Genomic DNA, 19550 nt, shown 5'->3' with positions numbered 1-19550 from the left:
GCTGGCCGGTGGAGAAATATGAACTCGTGGACAAACACCTAAATAATTTTTATAAATTTGTAAACGAAATAAATGTTGACATCTTGTTAACGAAATAGCAGTTAAGTGTAATACTGACAAAAGTCATATGTAAATAATTGTATATAGGGTATTAATTAGTACTGTCATTACAAGCATGTAGTATTACTTTCTGCAATGGAGCATGCAATTAATAAATTAAAAAAGCGCATATACACGGATATGGATTAGCCCCGGTTTTACGGCTGGATGCCCTTCCTGACGCCAACCATATGTGGAGGAATATAATCACTATTGCATGTTTCTGTGGTGGTTGGTAGTGTGTTGTGTTGTCTGAATATGAAGTGGACAGTGTTGGGACAAACACAAACATCCAGTCCCCGGGCTAGAAGAATTAATCAGATGCAATAAAAATCCCTGACCAGGCCGGGAATGGAATCAGGGTTTGAAACGAAGGCCTCAATGCTGACCATTCAGCCGTCAAGAGTCGGACTTCGTGTCTTTTTACATCTTCAGAAAATAGGAACTGAAGTCACTGGCTCTTAACTATGCATACTATACTGTATATTCTTCGATAGCTGCAGTCGCTTAATTGCGGCCAGTATCCAGTATTCGGGAGATAGTGGGTTCGAACCCCACTGTCGGCAGCCCTGGTTTTCCGTGGTTTCCCATTTTTGCACCAGGCAAATGCTGGGGCTGAACCTAATTAAGACCACGACCGCTTCCTTCCCACTCCTAGTCCTTCCCTGTCCCATCGTCGCCATAAGACCTGTCTGTGTCGGTGCGACGTAAAGCAACTTGCCTACTCAGACAATATTCCATTAGCCACTATGGATTTAAAACCAGGTAAGATCCATACGTGAATAATTCCTTTCCTCAAGGTAAAGTTATTATTAACCCGCACTAGCAAAAGAACAGACCTTTTAGAAAGAAAGGCATGCACACTACAGACTAATCCATATTGTTTCCTATGTTTTCAAATGCCTATAGCTAGCCTGGTGCAGCCCTTGCAAGACAAACGTTCCAACAAGGATAGGCGGCATTTGCCGTGTATGGAACGTAGCGTGTTAGTGTAGTGGGGGATAGTGTTGTGTGCGGTGTGTGAATTTCAGGGATGCTGGGGACAGCACAAACACCCACTCCCCAACGGAATTAACCGTTTAAGATTAAATACTCCGAACCGACCGGTAATCGAACCCGCTGAACATTCAGCCAACGAGAATTGAGAATAAGACACTACTGTCACTTCGAAGAACTGCACATACTGTTCCAGTACTAATTTATTTTTCAAATATTGGAGAGAAATATTATGGCAAAATGAAATGTCTAAAAGTTCTTTAAGTTGTGAAAGCATTTACTTTCTCATCACGTGGGACATGAAACCATCACAGCTACATTATAACTTTCTCGGGCAAGTATGCGAAGTTTTAATGTGCAAAGTTAAACGCCTGCAGAAGTTATATCAAACAGGATCCACAGGACAGCAGAAATGTTTGTTAATTAGTAAGATTTTGTGAACGTCATACGAGCATGAGGTCATGCAAAGACTACTAATTATATGGCTTTATAGAGCAGATCAGGTATTAATGAACAAGTAAATATGCCAGTAAAATATTTTAACAACGCAAAACTACCTATCTCCAATAAATCAGAATCACTAGTACAAGAATTTTGAGAAGCGCCTTTAATGCATGTGTCTTAGAGAATAAGGAATATACTAAACCTTAGTCACAAATTAATTCACATTATGTCTGATGCTGATTTTAGTTATCTGCATTTCAACCCCCTTTATCATTTATTGTAGTGAGTTTAATAGCAAATTTTAATTCAACGAAGGCAATTTGCACAAGGAGTAGTGTAGAGATTAAGAATTACTGAAACAACAGTGTAATTATTTGGGTGTTCTTCTATACTCACATTCAAGGAATCGAATCATATCTAAGTCAACACAATGTCAGACTCCATGGCTAAACGGTTAGCGTAGTGGTCTTTGGTCGAAGGGGTCACAGGTTCGATTCCCGGCAGGGTCGGGGATTTTTTAACCTTCATTGGTTAATTCGCTCGAAAGACCTGCACCAGGTCTCTTGAGGCCACACGCTATTATTATTATTATTATTATTATTATTATTATTATTATTATTATTATTATTATTATTAGAAGAATATAACAAATTTTCATTGTATAGGTCCTATACTGTTAGTACATGAGAGTGAAGACAGACTGCACTGTACCCCGTACTGAAGACGAAGTAACAACAATTTTACATACGGGTCTACACACTATACTGTCCTTCGATGTTGACCTGCTGCATGGCAAATGGAAATTCTTTATTCTTGAAATAGAATTATGAAAATTATGATCAAAGTAGAAACAGAGAAATCACATATCGCACGGCACACCTTTTATTACATCCGTCACGAAGTACGCGACGCAAGGTTAGCTCGTCAACTGGTGTGTTAATGAGCTTGACTCATGAGTAGGCGTGTGTGTGTTGTGTTCGCCAGTCGAGGTCGACTTCTCGCACTCTACATGTGGCTGTTTACATCACAAGCCACATTCACAACGTACTCTCTGCAAGCAAAATACGATTCACCAGCGTCGGTATTCCGGTAAACTATCAAGGGACATTAAACGCGTGTGTTGTAAATCCTATCGCCAGAGTAGATTAATTGTCTTTTAGCAGCTTAATTTCAATAAAACCTTCATTAAACTGCGACTGGAATACAAACTGTATGTGAAAGGTAAAAAAACACTAACTCGACGAACAACCTCTTTTCAATACAGGCTGCCGTTCGTATTTCTCCAGTATGTTAGTGTTTCACCCAAGGGACCATCCTAGACAGACAGACAGACAGACAAACAGACAGACAGACAGACCGACACTCCCTTTCAGGGTGGAATTCTTTCTCAAACGTCATCTACATGGGTCTATAACTTGAGATGTTTGACCATTGTCCATGAAATTGTTTCCTTCTGTCTTCTCATTAGAACACTGAATGGCCATTTAAAGGGATGGGGCATAGTATTTAACGGACCTTATGTATGTTGTCATGTGCAAACGGCTCATTGTAAAACTATTTTTAATTTGAATTTGCACTTATTTTTGAATAAGTTTTAAACTGATGGAGAGATTTAAATTTGTTCTAAATTTGGGCACAAAAAGAACTTAAGAATGAAGTCTGATGTACGGAATTAGCTTTACAATTTTTTTAAAAATATTAGGATTGAATATTTAACTATTTCTGGAGATTACAGTAGTAGTATATATTTGGAAATATACACACTTGATACTAAAATAGAAAAAACGTTTTGTATCCACTTGTATGGGGCCTATTTCCTATAACTTTCATAATCAAAACGGAAGAAACTTCTATGAACGATTTTTGAAAAATAAAAATTCACAATCTGTAATTACTGTAATTCAACCATATAGATTTAAAGCAGTTGAATGCATTATGGCGAAGGTTCAAATGTGACATGTGAAAGTCGTAATGCCAGAGTCTATACTAAACAAATAAGGTACTTTATATAAGTATATCTCTCCGTAAGTACCAGAGTAGTCGAAAGGGCGTTTAACACTAGTTAATACGGTTTGGGATGTAGAGGACGATAAATGCCACCAAGAGGTGAAAAAATCATTCCGTTTTATGCAAAGGTAGATAAAACTTTTAGGAAATACACGATCACATTATTAGGCTATCTCGGTACTGTGCAGGAGTACAACATTAGTAGGCCTACACATAGCGGTAACGTCATCAAGGTATTGACTGCTAACAGTGAAAGATAAATTAATGCTAAGGAATCCGATTACAGACTGCCATGCTCGCTGGAGGCCGGCATTCAATTTGCACGATGTTAGACGGATAATTTAGCAGTAGGTTATCACATGGAAATTACAATTACAATCCATCAGCTTAGGAACTACGTCTTGATTGGAACACGGCTCATGGCGGAACACGTCGTTTACATCAGATAATATGCTTAGTCTGAGACCAAGAGCACGTACTGTATGTTTAAGAAGGCTTTTTTTTCTAATTCTTGTCCGCTATATTGCCTGGGGGAGTGATAGTTCAGTGACGTCTCACTACAGCGGCTGCCATTCTAACCCTGATTAATGTAATATTACATCTCTGTAGTATGAATTTCATTTAAAACTATAGTTTCGGTAAATTATGAACAAACGATTGAGTCACGTAAATCCCCCACGATTAAAACCCTTTTCGATAAAAACAGCAGAAATAGACATCAGTAGTAGACCTACAAAAATTGGAAAACCACTGCATCAACATCGTATTAATACTGGAGTTCTGTGTTTAAGTGATCAGCGCCTTGGTCTTTGGTCGGAATTACATGAGTCGCGTACGATGTTTTAACTGCTACGCTACCAATAAATATACAATTTACACATAGGTGTATATATTATATTCTAAATTTAATAATTATTTTATCTAATTACTATGACCCAGATAACAGCCGTAGTATTTACCAATACTCATATTAATATGTTTCGTTTTCGTCTCCCTCTACTTCTCTTACCTTTCTTTACAGAGTCCATTATTCTCCTAAGTAACTTATCCTCTTCCACTCTTCTCACATAACACAACCTAAGCCGATTTATCCATAAAGCTCAACAATCGAGTTCATTCCTAACTTACTTTCTTCTCCACATTCTGAGTACGCTCCTGTCATTGTTATTACCTGTTTGTAACAGCAATCATCCTCGCTACTGCCTTAGTCCACCCACCTTTCACTCCCGTAAAGCAAGTTGGTCTGAAAACAGACCGGTCGAAGGATAATTTCGTCCGGAAACAGACTTCCTTCTTACAGAATACTGCTGATGGCAAACTGCGAGCTCACTGCGTTAGCTTTACTACAACTCTATTCAATCTCACTTACTACACTATCATCCTGGGAAAATTCACATCCTAAATACTTGAAATGGCCTACCTGTTCCAGTTTTGTATTCCCAACCTGACATTTACTTCTCTTTGGTTTCTTCCCTGCCGACACAATTTGCACATATTTTCAAGTTCATAGATATTATATTGTACGCTTTTAGCAGAGTTTGCCATTAAGACCAAATCGTAGGGACAGGCCAAACTGCTTACTACTTCCCGCCTAATTGAATCCCTCCCTGCCACTTTATACCGTTCAGTAGATGATCCATGTAAACTATGAACAATACACGTGAAACCCTGTAAGTACCTTGAACCAACACTTCTCACTGCAGTCCAATTATCAACATAAATGCCTGTAATTGATTGTAATGATCTACCCTTAATCCCCCAGAATGGTTAACAACTTTTCTCTCGGTACTCTGTCATATGCTTGATCTAGGTCTACGAAACATGAACATAACTGTCTCTTGCAGACATAATAATAAGCTTTTGGGTTCTTGCAATGTCAGAAATCAAGGTGAACTTATTATATAATAATTAGAGAAGTCCTACTCGTGAACAGTCGTGATTTTCTCTGCGAAACGTAAAGTATTTCACCTTGTTCTCTGACACGACACAAGCCCAGAATCTTATTATCATGTGAACAATTACGGGAAGCGAAAGCATCTATTTAAATATAACGATCTGTTCCTCTCATAGCTATTTTCAATAACCTGTCGCATACAGAAAATCTGATCCTATAGCTCATTCCATGTTAAGAAAACAGTATTGCTCATATGATAACAGGGTTGCCATATCGAACGCCTCCGCTCTAGACCTTCACGGGATAACGGCGGCACATAAATGTGTGAAATTCATTATTGCAGTTTAAGACAAAAAGCGGAAGAAACTAAGCTTCAAATTATTTTTATGAACTAAAGACGACGGAGGTTTACAGGGGCTATTTTAGGTTTATACAGAAACAGAGGTAAACTACGGCACATAACAAACCTCATCATTGAAGAGTAAGGCAAATTGGAGGAGTAAATAGGCAAATAATATTTATGGGCTCGGGGGGCGAGGGATGTATTATTGCATTTAGTAAATTTCTCCGGGCAATATAGGCTAGAAAACCAACGCAACAAATAAATACTGTAGATGACTCTACAAAAGATCACAGTATTAATGTCAATGAAAGAAATCACACACGTAGGCTCATCGCATAACTCTCACTCAACACAAGAAAATCAAGCACCGATTTAAATCCTAAAAACACACACGCAACAAATACTGTAGATGACTTCACTAACCAAGTGAGCTGCCGGCGGTTCACAGCGAGAGGGACTACATGAGGCTTGTACCACAGCAACACAGAAGAAGGAAAATGAAGGAAGGCAACGAGGCGATGGCTGTTCCTGCCATTGTGCTTCCCCCCTACAAATGTTTTTATGAAAAATAAAATGTTATGTAGTTATTTTGATAACTCAGGGCAAAAATGCCTCATCCTTTCATAATACATCACGAAGTACAGTATAATATATCTTAAATAGCAGGAATGTCCGACTCGTTGGCTGAATGGTCAGCGTACTGGCCTTCGGATCAGAGGGTTCCGGGTTCGATTCCCGGCTGGGTCGGGGATTTTAACCTTAATTGGTTAATTCCAATGGCCCGGGGGCTGGGTGTTTGTGCTGTCCCCAACATCCCTGCAACTCACACACCACATAAAACACTATCCTCCACCACAATAACACGCAGTTACATACAAATGGCAGATGCCGCCCACCCTCATCGGAGGGTCTGCCTTACAAGGGCTGCACTCGGCTAGAAACAGCCACACGAAATTATTAATAGCAGGAATTATGCATGTCTCAGTGGGGGTGTGTTCACTCCTTGCAGGTCCATAAGAGCAATACTGTTTTCTTAACGTCGAATGAACTTTAACAGCCCCTCTATCGTCTCAAAACCACACTGGGTTTCATCCAACATACTCCCAACCATTCACTGCACCCTCCGTTCCGAAATATCAGTGAACACAATGCCTGAGTAATGAAATGCCTCGATAGTCCTTCCTGTTCTCTCTTGCTTATAGATAGGTGCAATTACTACTTTCGTCCAATCAGAAGGTGCCTTATTAACATTCCAGGCTCTTATCACTCTTAATAATAATAATAATAATAATAATAATAATAATACCGAGCTCGATAGCTGCAGTCGCTTCAGTGCGGCCAGTATCCAGTATTCGGGAGATAGTGGGTTTGAACCCCACTGTCGGCAGCCCTGAAGATGGTTTTCCGTGGTTTCTAATTTTCACAGCAGGAAAATGCTGGGGCTGTACCTTAATTAAGGCCACGGCCGCGTCCTTCCCACTCCTAGCCCTTCCCTGTCCCATCATCGCCGGCCTTTGAGCAGATTTACTCAACTTCAGAAGAGGACAGGAGAATATGAGTATAAAGAAGACATAATTAATGGTATTCAGGAGAGGAGGACGCTTATCGAAAGGAGACTACATTGTATGTGGGGAACATACATTAACACCGAAAAACCAGTTCGCATATCTAGGGATCACACTACAAGTCTCCGGGACGACCTTCTCAGTACACATAAAGAAGAGATTAGCTGCTGCACTTAGAAGCATAAGTGAAATCAAACATCTGCAAAGAATGTCACTAGAGACGGCCATGAAACTTTTCCAAGTCAAAGTGCTACCAACGCTCACATACGGATTAGAAGTAATATGGGAGTACCTATCATGTAAACAGCTACGAGAACTAGAGAGCATGAAACCGAGATACTTCAAGAGAGTCCTAGGGGTATCTGAATTCACTCGATCCAGGTACGTATATGTTTTAGCACGGGAAACCTTCTTGATAGAGGATTTAAGACTAAAAATGCCTCCCACCGGGCGAGTTGGCCGTGCGCGTAGAGGCGCGCGGCTGTGAGCTCGCATCCGAGAGATAGTAGGTTCGAATCCCACAATCGGCAGCCCTGAAGATGGTTTTGCGTGGTTTCCCATTTTCACACCAGGCAAATGCTGGGGCTGTACCTTAATTAAGGCCACGGCCGCTTCCTTCCAACTCCTAGGCCTTTCCTATCCCATCGTCGCCATAAGACCTATCTGTGTCGGTGCGACGTAAAGCCCATAGCAAAAAAAAAAAAAAAAAAAAAAAAAAAAAAAAAGAAAAAAAAGCCTCTACAGCAAACTCCGGCATACGAGGAACTGTTACGAGAACTACGTGAGAAAAGGGAGTCGATCGAGGAAAGCTTTCACAGTACAGACGCACTAATAATAATTTCGTGTGGCTATTTCTAGCCGAGTGCAGCCCTTGTCAGACAGACCCTCCGATGAGGGTGGGCGGCATCTGCCATGTGTAGGTAACTGCGTGTTACTGTGGTGGAGGATAGTGTTATGTGTGGTGTGTGAGTTGCAGGAATGTTGGGGACAGCACAAACACCCATTGGAATTAACCAGTGAAGGTTAAAATCCCCGACCCGGCCGGGAATCGAACCCGGGACCCTCTGAACCGAAGGCCAGTACGCTGACCATTCAGCCAACGAGTCGGACACAGACGCACTGATAAATAAGGATTGGATGAAAGAGGAATATGAGTTGAGACATTTGGTGACACGCTTTGCAATATACGGCTTTCATCACCGTATCTGTGCCAAGAAATCCTACCACCGGGCCAGCCAGGAGTGTGTATTGTATTGTGCAATGAACGGTGCGATACTTACCACGTATTGAAGTGCAAGAAGAGAACAGTCTCTCTGAATCAATTTTGCTCTGAACAAAGTTCTCCTTGAGTGAATTTTAATTTACTTGATGTAATATGCAAATTTTGCACATTGTGCGCAATAAAATTTATTATATACAGTACTGAAGTCTGGTCACAGCAGTAGAGAAGATGCAAAGCTCTGCAGAGAGAATGATGACGATTGGTTCAGCTAATAAGCATGGCTGGGTATCAGCTGTAGCCTTGACCTTGGTGCTGAGCCCGCCCGGCCGTAAAGCAGCCAGGACACTCACCGCCTCGCCGAGCGAAGCGGAGCATTGGCCTCACCCCATCTTACCTGCAACACAACCAAAACACAACCTGCTCTTAATACCACACAATAACAGCCTAGCAGGGAAACTGAGGGCAAATAAATACACAAAGAAAAGAAAAATACCATTAACTATAACAAGAACATCTAAAAAAGAAGTCAATTAAAAGAGAACAACCCTATGAATAAAAGAATGATCTGCAGATTTTATTGAACTGAAGTGATCGAGTTCATACTGGTTGACGAGGATATCAAGGATAATTGGAATTTGTAACCCAGCATATTATCACCTTCAAAATGATACCCCGTAACTCGCCAACCAGAATATTGGAAAGAAAAATCAGCATCGTTCATCACCACAAAAAGGCTGCAAATACCTATCCCACCATTAACGTGGCCAATATAACAACAAATAAAATAATCGAGAAGTTCTTGCGTTGTCTAAGGCGTATTGCATACTTTGTATTATTTCATTATTTAATAACTCTACTTGTAAGAAAGTCCTTTGTTGCTGCATTCGTTGTACTGGTACTTTGGATGAATTGGTGCGTAAAATGAATCAACATCAATTTGCAGAGAGACGTGCGCAGCATTACATTTCATTCAGTTTCGAATAATAATAATAATAATAATAATAATAATAATAATAATAATAATAATAATAATAATAATAATAATAATAATAATAATAATAATAATATATTATGATATAATATATATAATATATAATATATAATATAATATAATATATTATTTATTATTATTATTATTATTATTATTATTATTATTATTATTATTATTATTATTATTATTATTATTATTATTATTGTATGACATCAGCTACCAAGTTTTAGGCATTTTGATTTGAAGCTATTAAGCTGCCTGTGAGTCAATTTCGTCGCCATGTAAAAGAACCCTTTTTTGGGGCAATATTACGGCAATCCGTTGCCTTAAACTCGATGCCTCTCCCAATGTATTTGAAACATATAAATTACTCCAAACAACATACAATACAGTTTGTCAAACACAAAGTACTCAATATATTTATGAATTTATCTACCTGTAGTTCATCAAGAATATGGCAATTTGTAAAACCGCGACCTTCGGAGTGGTAAACCCTCCATTATTCGTTTAGGCAACTAGCTGGATGAATTAGGACCCTTCTTCAAATTAAGGAACAATTTTTAGGTATTTAATACAAGTGAGGATTGAACCTAGGTCTGCCCGGCTGTGAAGCTAATGCCTTACAGCCTACGGCTTACGAAAACAGAGAACTACCAGCTATGGAATGTCAATACACGTCACAGAATGGAAGAAACCGCTCTTCTTTAGTTCTGTCACGTCTGACGTGAGAAGACTCAAACCGATTTTAACTTTCCTCCCTTCTACCTTCAAAATGTGATTTCAAGGCAGAAAGCAGCAAACTGCCGGCAGATACATTCAGAAAGTAATCTGATCGGAAGCACACCCGTTGTTCTGTAAAATTGAGCTACACCTCAGCAACCTTCAGAATGAAGAATTCGTAGACAGTGCCTTCAGGGGGAAAAACCGATCAATGAGGAATCAGAATAGTTCCGCAGAAATCTCTCCCTATGAGAGTTGGTGGTTCTGACAAACCCAGTATTAAAACATGAAGCAATTCACTGAAGTAATGAATAAAAGTATGACGACATCGGATGTGTATGTTGTATAAATCACCAATATAAACATGCAACTATATTGCAAAAAGTAGTCAAATATGCATTTAAGTATCCACTTTTTTCATGCTTCGAGTCCGGATCCATGGCTAAATTGTTAGCGTGCGGGTTTTTCATCACAGGGATCCCGGGTTCGATTCCCGGCAGGGTCGGGAATTTTAACCTTAATTGGTTAATTTCGCTGGCACGGGGGCTGGGTGTCTGTGTCGTCTTCATCATCATTTCATCCTCATCACGACGCGCAGGTCACCTACGGGTGTCAAATCAAAAGACCTGCATCTGGCGAGCCGAACATGTCCTCGGACACTCCCGGCACTAAAAGCCATACGCCATTTCATTTCATTTCCTGCTCTATTACTTCCGCCACATCCAATCCAGCTTCTCTAATGCCCTTCCAGATCTGATCCATCCACCTTCTTCTCGGTCTTCCAACTGGTCTCTTTCCCTTAACTTCTCTTTCCAATTCCCTTCTTGGTACCCGTTCCTTTCCAATTCGAAATGTATATACTAATCTCAAGTATATGCACACGCATATATATGGACTACTAAACTTAATAATTTATCCTATTTCACCTTCAAACGCACTTCCTTGTCGGTTTTTGGAAGTCTACATATCGGCAAACAAAATATGCATTTGCATATAAATCCGATATCTATTTCTTTTTAAATTTACTATACGTCGCAACGACACAGATGGGTCTTACGGCGACGATGGGATGGGAAAGATATAGGAGTGGGAAGGAAGCGGCCGTGGCCTTAATTAAGGTACAGCCCCAGCATTTACCTGGTGTGAAAATGGGAAACCATGGAAAACCATATTTAGGACTACCGAAGGTGAGGTTCGAACCCACTATCTCCCGGATGCAAGCTCAAAGCTGCACGCCCCTAACCACACGGCCAACTTGCCCGGTCCGATGTCTATCATCACCCATTACTTTCACATGGTAACTCCCTGGACTGGACCAGACAGATTTAGCTGAAACGTGGGTGGATGATCCATTACATATCCTAAATTTAATGGCAATGATAATTTTGGCGTCAAGTTCGACTCCTTGGCTGAATTATTGTCAGCGTTGATGCCTTGGGATCAAAGGGTCCCGGGCCCAATACCGGCCGGGTCGGAGATTTTAATCGCGCCTGATTTATTCTTCTGGCTCAGAGACTGGATGTTTGTGTTTGTTCCAACACTCCCCTCTTCATATTCAGCAACTTGAGTTAAGCACATATGTAGCTTTTGTGAACGCGAAAACACGGTTTTTATTGATCATGTAATAGCATTTCATTATAAAGTCATATTTGATCAAGAAATTGTACAAAAGTTTATTTTTGGACATTTGTGCCGATAATGCGAAGTGATTTTGTTCGTGTTCGGTTACTATGTATTTCCTTTCCTTAGAAATACTGTATTTCGTAGTGAAATTTTCGCGTGCAATAGCTTTCAAAATAGAAAGGACAAAAGATTGGTAGGAATATGGACAGTTTGCTACTGGTCGGCTACGCCCCATTCACCCCTCCCAAACATTCTCTCTTATGTGGTTCTGAGTAGCAAGTAACTCTGCTAACATTACTGTGGAAACGTCAACTGAGCAGAGGACAGGCTTGGACATTCTCTTTTTCCTTTCTCAGAATCCTTTCGTCTTCTCTACAGTGAAGTGTGAATTCAGTTATATACATTTTCAATTCAGTTTAGTCTATTTTTTTTATTGGGTAAACAGTCTGCTGGGGCCAACAGAAGTTAATATTCATTTATTTCTTTGTAGAATGATAAATAAGAAAAGAGCCTTTTCTTAAGAAAACTTGGACAAATTCTGATTTTTTGCGTCATATTTTCAAATTTTGTTATATTTGGATATCTTTTAGGGCATAAGTGCATTCATATTTTTAGAGATTTTAGGTCTTACAAATTCGAATCCTAAATATAATATACTGCATTAATTATTACAAAAATACAAGCCATAAGAACAGGTAGACGAATGCTAAATATTAAATTGTGCAACATATCTCTTTAGTCTAATTGTATTTAAAAAGCAAGTAATGTCTGAAAAACATTAGTGTTACATCAGACTATGAAACTCTTAATAATTAATTTAGTGCCAATCACAGCAGTATGTGCTATCATTCGATATGGTTATGCACAAAATACAGCTGAAGATTTGCACTTTACTAAAACTCAAGATAATTTGTAATGTCTTTGTCCTCATCAGCGATATACTGTACACTCACCATTGTGAGAGTGTCGTCTATGATTTATAATGCGAAACATATTATTTGATCTTATGCCTGTTCCTAGCTGCATACACAAACTTTGCCCTCAGTGCTACCTGATCACTGATCAACAAGTTGTAACTGTGAAAATTATCAGAGTACAGTAGCAGACAGTGGTTTCACTACATACGTCTGTCACAGACGTCTGTTATTATTGCTATAATAGATGTCTTTAGTAATTTGTGTCAATACAAGCATGGTGTTGTCATTTCTATTTCAAAATCCAGTCGTTAATCACACTATCAGAATAAGTATAATTTATAGATATAATTGCCAAGTAAACGTCGATAGAGAAATATATATATATATAATTTTATTTTTCCAGGTCGTATGTTTGCATTTTAGAAGTACAGTCCACCGTTAGGATGGACGTGAGGTTCTGTCTCTACGTGTCTCAAAACAACTTCCTGATTTCCAACACTGGTAGAGTGTCATGACATCACTCACAATCGTGACGTGTATATCACTGTTGAAGACAAGATCACTAAACATTCTCTCGAGTTCATATATAGTACTAGCAAATGTACCCGTGCTTCGCTACGGTACTCTACATTGTATACGGATATCGAAGTAAATTAGTGCACATTAAGTGAATAAGATTTTTAAATTGGGTTTGTCTTGGCTTTATCCGAGAATCAGTATTGTGAAAACCACAGACGTTGTTTCCAATGAAAGTGTGATTTGCGGAATTGCGATGATAACGGCAAGTCCACTTGTTTACTGCAATTCACAACGAAGAAAGTAATTTTCATTTAACGGCAGACCCCATTGCCTAGTGCGCGGCTAAAATCGATTTCGGGAGGTTTCATTACAATGGCAGACCCCAATTCCTACTTTCAGATAGATTACAGTTGAGGAACTTTTATTTTATTTGCAAGGACCTTCCTTACTGCCAGTCAAAAGTGAGTTGCGTTCTTATCTTTATAATGGCAGACGCATTTTCTAATGCCAGTCAGCTTCCTGCCAGTCACACCGAGTGGGTGAGATTCCATTATAATTAGCAGGCCACTATGCCTATCGTCAGTCACATTTTAGACGGGTCAATTTATTTAAAATGGAAGACACGCTCCCTAGAGTTCTGCTAGTCGAATCGAGAAGGGATTTATGCATTAAAATAGTGCACAAGAGATGGAGGACGACCCCATTCTTATTGCCTGTCGAAGTCGATGTGGGGAGGACTGAAAACAATAGCAGAAGTCCTCCTTCTGAGAGTCACTATCGAATTGCAATGTATTTAATACCAATGGCAGACAAACACTTTCTCGATTGCTACAAATCGACGTCAATGAAAGAATATAGTCGTCATACGGAAGTATAAGGATGTTAACCATCATTTACAGAATAACTGCTGCTAAACGGTACATCAAATCGAAAAACAGATTGTACGATAAGACGAACTTTCTGGCCATATCTTGGGGTCATCAGCTTACCCGTACCAAGTTTCACATTTCCGAGATTTCTGGAAGTGCCTCATTAATTCACGTCTTTTTTCATTTTTAAATATTTATATATACATCGCTCCAGCCCGACTTGCTTTTATATATATAGATGACGGATAAGCATGAGCACGTTGAAAAGTGCAGACTTCCACTTCGAGATTCATATCTCCTAAACGGTTTATGATATTAAGAAACGGTTTGCGCCATCAGACGCCTCATTTATTGCTCTACATGTTTGTTTCTAAACCATATCCTCATATCTCCCATATTAAGGGGGTAAATTGAGTTCAAATTTTGAATAGGGTGAAATTTGGGTGCATTTTTAACATTTTACATTACTTTTTGCCTACTTATGTATAAGCTAGAATCATGAAATTTGGTACACATATGTCCCTTAATCGTGCTAATGTGCGCACCCAACGTGATGATCCTATCATTCTTATAAGTGTGTCAAAGAATGAAATATACGTGTAAAAAACACCAAATTTACGAACAATCCAGAAATACGGCCAAATTTTACGTATAAGGGAGAGAGATACGACAAAATGACACAGGACCAAAGTTGTAGATCACTCCGAATTGAAGGGACGTTGTGCCATCCGTTTTGTGATACGACTTACCGTTTAGCCACAAAATAGCTCAAAAGGAATGTCTGCACAGTCATTAAAATTGCCTCCATATTTCGATATCTTTGGGGGTAAAAAGTGAAAACTTTGAACATCTTGGAATTTTCCCGTCGGTTAGGGACCAAAAGCTATAATTTCACCAAATTTCAATTGTCTACCTCGTCTGGCAGGTTGTGCCGCCATCTTGATTTGGGGGGATGGGGGATAAAAATGAGGAAATTCCCGAAAATTTTTAAGCCCACGAAACCTATAGGTTATCGTTTTGGATATACTATACGACTGTGTTCTTATGCTGAGCCCAAAATTTGAGCCCCCCCTGGCGTGCCCCCTTCAGGGAATTTTGAGAATTTCCGATTTTTCTAGGGATCCTGGGGTCATCAGTTTCTCCCGTACCAAGTTTCAAATTTCTGAGATTTCTGGAAGTGCCTCATTAATTCACGTCTTTTTTCATTTTTTAATATTTATATATACATCGCTCTAGCCCGACTTGCTTTTATATATATAGATTATAAACTATCACGCGTAACAGGCACGTATGGCGGATTATTGTGTTGTCCGAGGTTCCTATATTGTAACAACAACAACAACTTAAACCCTCCATGCGGACGTCATAGCCGGGTGGAATTGTCACTGACTTCTCATCAAGGCGTTCGCCGTTTGAACCCCAGCCAATGCATGTGGGATTTTAAAAAGAAAACTCACGCCCCCGTAGCTTGGATTCCACGTAAAATTGGAGGTCCCATGGCGATGATCATTACATCAACAGTCACGTCAAACTACACGATCGGACGCGATCTTCCCAACTCTGCACTCAAGTACTGTAGTACAACTTCCACGTCAGATAAGAGATCCGGGTTCGAGCACCCGAGGTCTGCTCGTTCTTTGCCGGGAGCAGGTCGATAGGTGCGCGCTCCCAGGTCACTGTTCACCGAGCATGTAGACTGAACGGCTTACGTGAATGAGTGCTCATGGTAACATAATACAGCCCTTCGGCTGGAAGGATACAACGAATTGGAATCTCAGATCGATAAGTCTGCCATCGCTTCTATCGTGCAGTTACTCTCCCATTCTAAGAAGTCGGCCGGTACCCGCGGGCGATCCAACCACAAAACTGCTTGTCTGCTATGCAATGCGGTTCAGCTTCGCTATCATTTACAGCGAGGGAGCCTGTAAGATGAGACATGATTTTCTAACCACACTAAGAGAAACGTTCAAGCTGAAAAACCTAGGCTTCATCCTAACACGTACCTAAAAAGACAATAAACGCAAAACAAACAAATAAATCAATAAACAAACGAACTGCAACTTAGGATTTAGATCCTGATTTTATAGAATAAACTACATACTGTGTGATTTTGGTATTATTATCATTATTATTACTATTATTTCCAACGATTAAAAGATAAGAGGCATAGCATTAAACGAGGCCACAGGACTAGTTTACTACTTTCACTTTTCAGTCTCAGTCTCATCCTTGGTTTTGACGATATGGAAGTGACTGAGGAATGAGTATTACTAGTAACATAATTCTTTATGCAGCCAATCCCTGTGATGAATAGTGTAAAAAGTGGCACTCATAGGGTTGCTGGGTACATGCATTTCGGAAAGCTTGCAAGACTGATGTACAACAGTACCTTCTGGTTCGGACGTCTATGATTTATAATGCAAAACATATAATTTGATCTTACGCCTGTTCCTAGCTGCATACACAAACTTTGCCCTCAGTGCTACTTGATCACTGATCAACCATCCTCTTATTACCACTAATCAGGCCGGGGGGGAAGGGAAATGGCCCAACACTTCGAAAAATGAAGGTATCACCAAAAGAAAGAGACGGGCCACGAAGGGTGCGAAGGCCTCACAAACCTAATACCGTCGGGGTCGGAAACGAATAAGAGCTGATCAAGGGAGGACGGATAGGAAAGATGAAAGCGATGAGCCTGACACTAGTAAGTGGAAACTATACCAGACTCATATAAGGGAACCTTGGTCTTCAACCTATGCTCCCCAGTTGAGAAGCCCTGGTTACCCTTTTAGTCTCCTCTTACGCCCCTACCTAAAGGGGTGAATTTTTGAGGATCAAACCATTCGCGATAATAAATAATTTCGTGTGGCTATTTCTAGCCGAGTGCAGCTCTTGTAAGGCAGACCCTCCAATGAGGGTGGGCGCCATCTGCCATGTGCAGATAACCGTGTTGCAGCACAAACACCCAGCTACCGGGCCATTGGAATTAATCAATGACGTCTTCGCGATGATAACTCAACAAATAAATACACAAACAAACAATTATTATTATTAAATGAGCAAGAGAAAGAAAAAATCGGTTTAATCAGGGAAAGAAACTGTCTTCGTTGGAAAACAATAAAAAGAACATATAATCCATGCACGTGTACACCATTAGAAAACTCTAAATATACTGTGTGTAAAATTTGTAGTGAAAATATGTGCCAGAAGAGATCAAGATATTTACTTGCTTTCAAATAGTTTGTGTTTCCTGTAAAGTGCTTGAGACATTATGCTCAACAGATTCGTAGATTTATGCGCGTGTCAATAATAATGAATGAGATTTGTGGACTGCTTTCAGCGCCGGGAGTGTCCCGAGAACACATTCAGATCGCCAATTCTGTAGCTGCATTTACCGATACACATAATGGGAGTGAGCTACATGTAGACTATTACCACCTCTGTATGAGGGCCTTTTTTTTTTAATTTACAATCTGCCTTACGTCGCACTAACACAGACGTTAACCAACTAGCGAAAAAAAGAAGTATAAGAGAAAGCAGGTAATAGTTCACAAAGCGGTCATTGTCTCCATGTTCATGAAACGATTATGGCAGGTTTTAACTGGAACTATGAAAGAGTACTGTACTGATCACTAAAGTGCACTCGAACTAAATCAAAAGCGAACTCCTTCAGTGAGGTAAACAATATGAAGAATGGAATACTGCATTTTAACACTCACCAGCCTAGTTGCTCACAACGCAGCAAATATTTGTACGAAATGCAGAAAGTGGGTAAATGAGAAAAAAAGGTCAATACATTTATATGGTAGCTTTTTAGTTTAACGTTATCCAAATACAGCGAATACCTCGGAGAAAATAATTTCACACTAATTTTCCATGTTATAGTGTGACTGTTCAAACAAATCATGATTCCACTAACGTAATCAGTTGTAATACAGTTTAAGAGCGAACTCTGGTACTTTCCGCTGTGTTACATCTCAATTACGCGGAAATAAGGATAGCAATAACTGTGCCACGATAATTGAAGTGAAAAGGATGCGATAGTGCGTTCCTATTTCACCTTTCAATTTGGCAAAGTGCTAAATGATGGTAGCGCTACTCATTACTGTTTGGAAGGGCAGTACAATCTCTAATCATATGATAAAGGTCCAACACTTCGAGGATGGAAGGAATCGGCAAAAGAAAGGTACAGGCCATGAAAGACATGAAAATGGAAATCATCCTTGGCATCGTACACCAAATACCATCTGAGTGGAAAAGAACAAGGGCTGACCAAGAGAGATCAGATATGAAAATTGAAAATGAGAATCCTTAAACAAGTGGAGGTAATGTCCGGCTCCTTGGCTGAATTGTCAGCTTACTGGCCTTCGGTTCGGTTCCCGACCGGACCTGGGATTTTAACTGCGAAAGGTTAATTCGTCTGGTTCGGGGACTGGGAGGTATTTAATTCATTTCGTGTGGATATTTCTAGCCGGGTGCAGCCCTTGTAAGGCAGACCCTCCGATGAGGGTGGGCGGCATCTGCCATTTGTAGGTAACTGCGTGTTATTGTGGTGGAGGATAGTGTTATGTGTGGTGTGTGAGTTGCAGGAATGTTGGGGACAGCACAAACACCCAGCCCCCGAGCCATTGGAATTAACCAATGAAGGTTAAAATCCCCGACCCGGCCGGGAATCGAACCCGGGACCCTCTGAACCGAAGGCCAGTACGCTGACCATTCAGCCAACGAGTCGGACACTGGGAGGTTATATTCGTCAATATACTTCATCTACACACAAAACACATTACTACTACAAACACACGCTATAGTCAATACATCGCTCAACATAATGACCTCAGGAAAGACATCCAGTCGTAAAACCGGGCCGAATCTAAATCAAGTGCCGAATCCAACAAAAGTAGCAGAAGAAGAAGAAGAAATTAAAGTAATGCCAGGCTTACCTTGGCATCATTATTTCTCCCCATTCTTGTACACCATTCTGACATGATATTCTATTCCTTACATCATGCACACATACATACGTACATACTGTATATCTTCATTATAGACTATTATGCCGTTTAGCGTTCAGTCTGTAAGCCTCATTGAATTAACTGTCCGACTCGTTGGCTGAACGGTCAGCGTACTGGGCTTCGGTTCAGAGGGTCCCGGGTTCGATTCCCGGCTAGGTCGAGGATTTTAACCTTAATTGGTTAATTCCAATGGCACGGGGGCTGGGTGTTTGTGTTGTCATCATCATTTCATCTTCATCGCGACGCGCAGGTCGTCTACGGGAGTCAAATAGAAAGACCTGCACCTGGCGAGCCGAACCCGTCCTGGAATATGAATGTGATTTAGTTTT

This window comes from Anabrus simplex, chromosome 1 (assembly GCF_040414725.1).
Source record: "Anabrus simplex isolate iqAnaSimp1 chromosome 1, ASM4041472v1, whole genome shotgun sequence".
NCBI classification, from domain to species: Eukaryota; Metazoa; Arthropoda; class Insecta; order Orthoptera; family Tettigoniidae; genus Anabrus; species Anabrus simplex.
The sequence above is the reverse complement of the archived record's forward strand: the minus strand, read 5'-3'. Positions refer to the sequence as shown.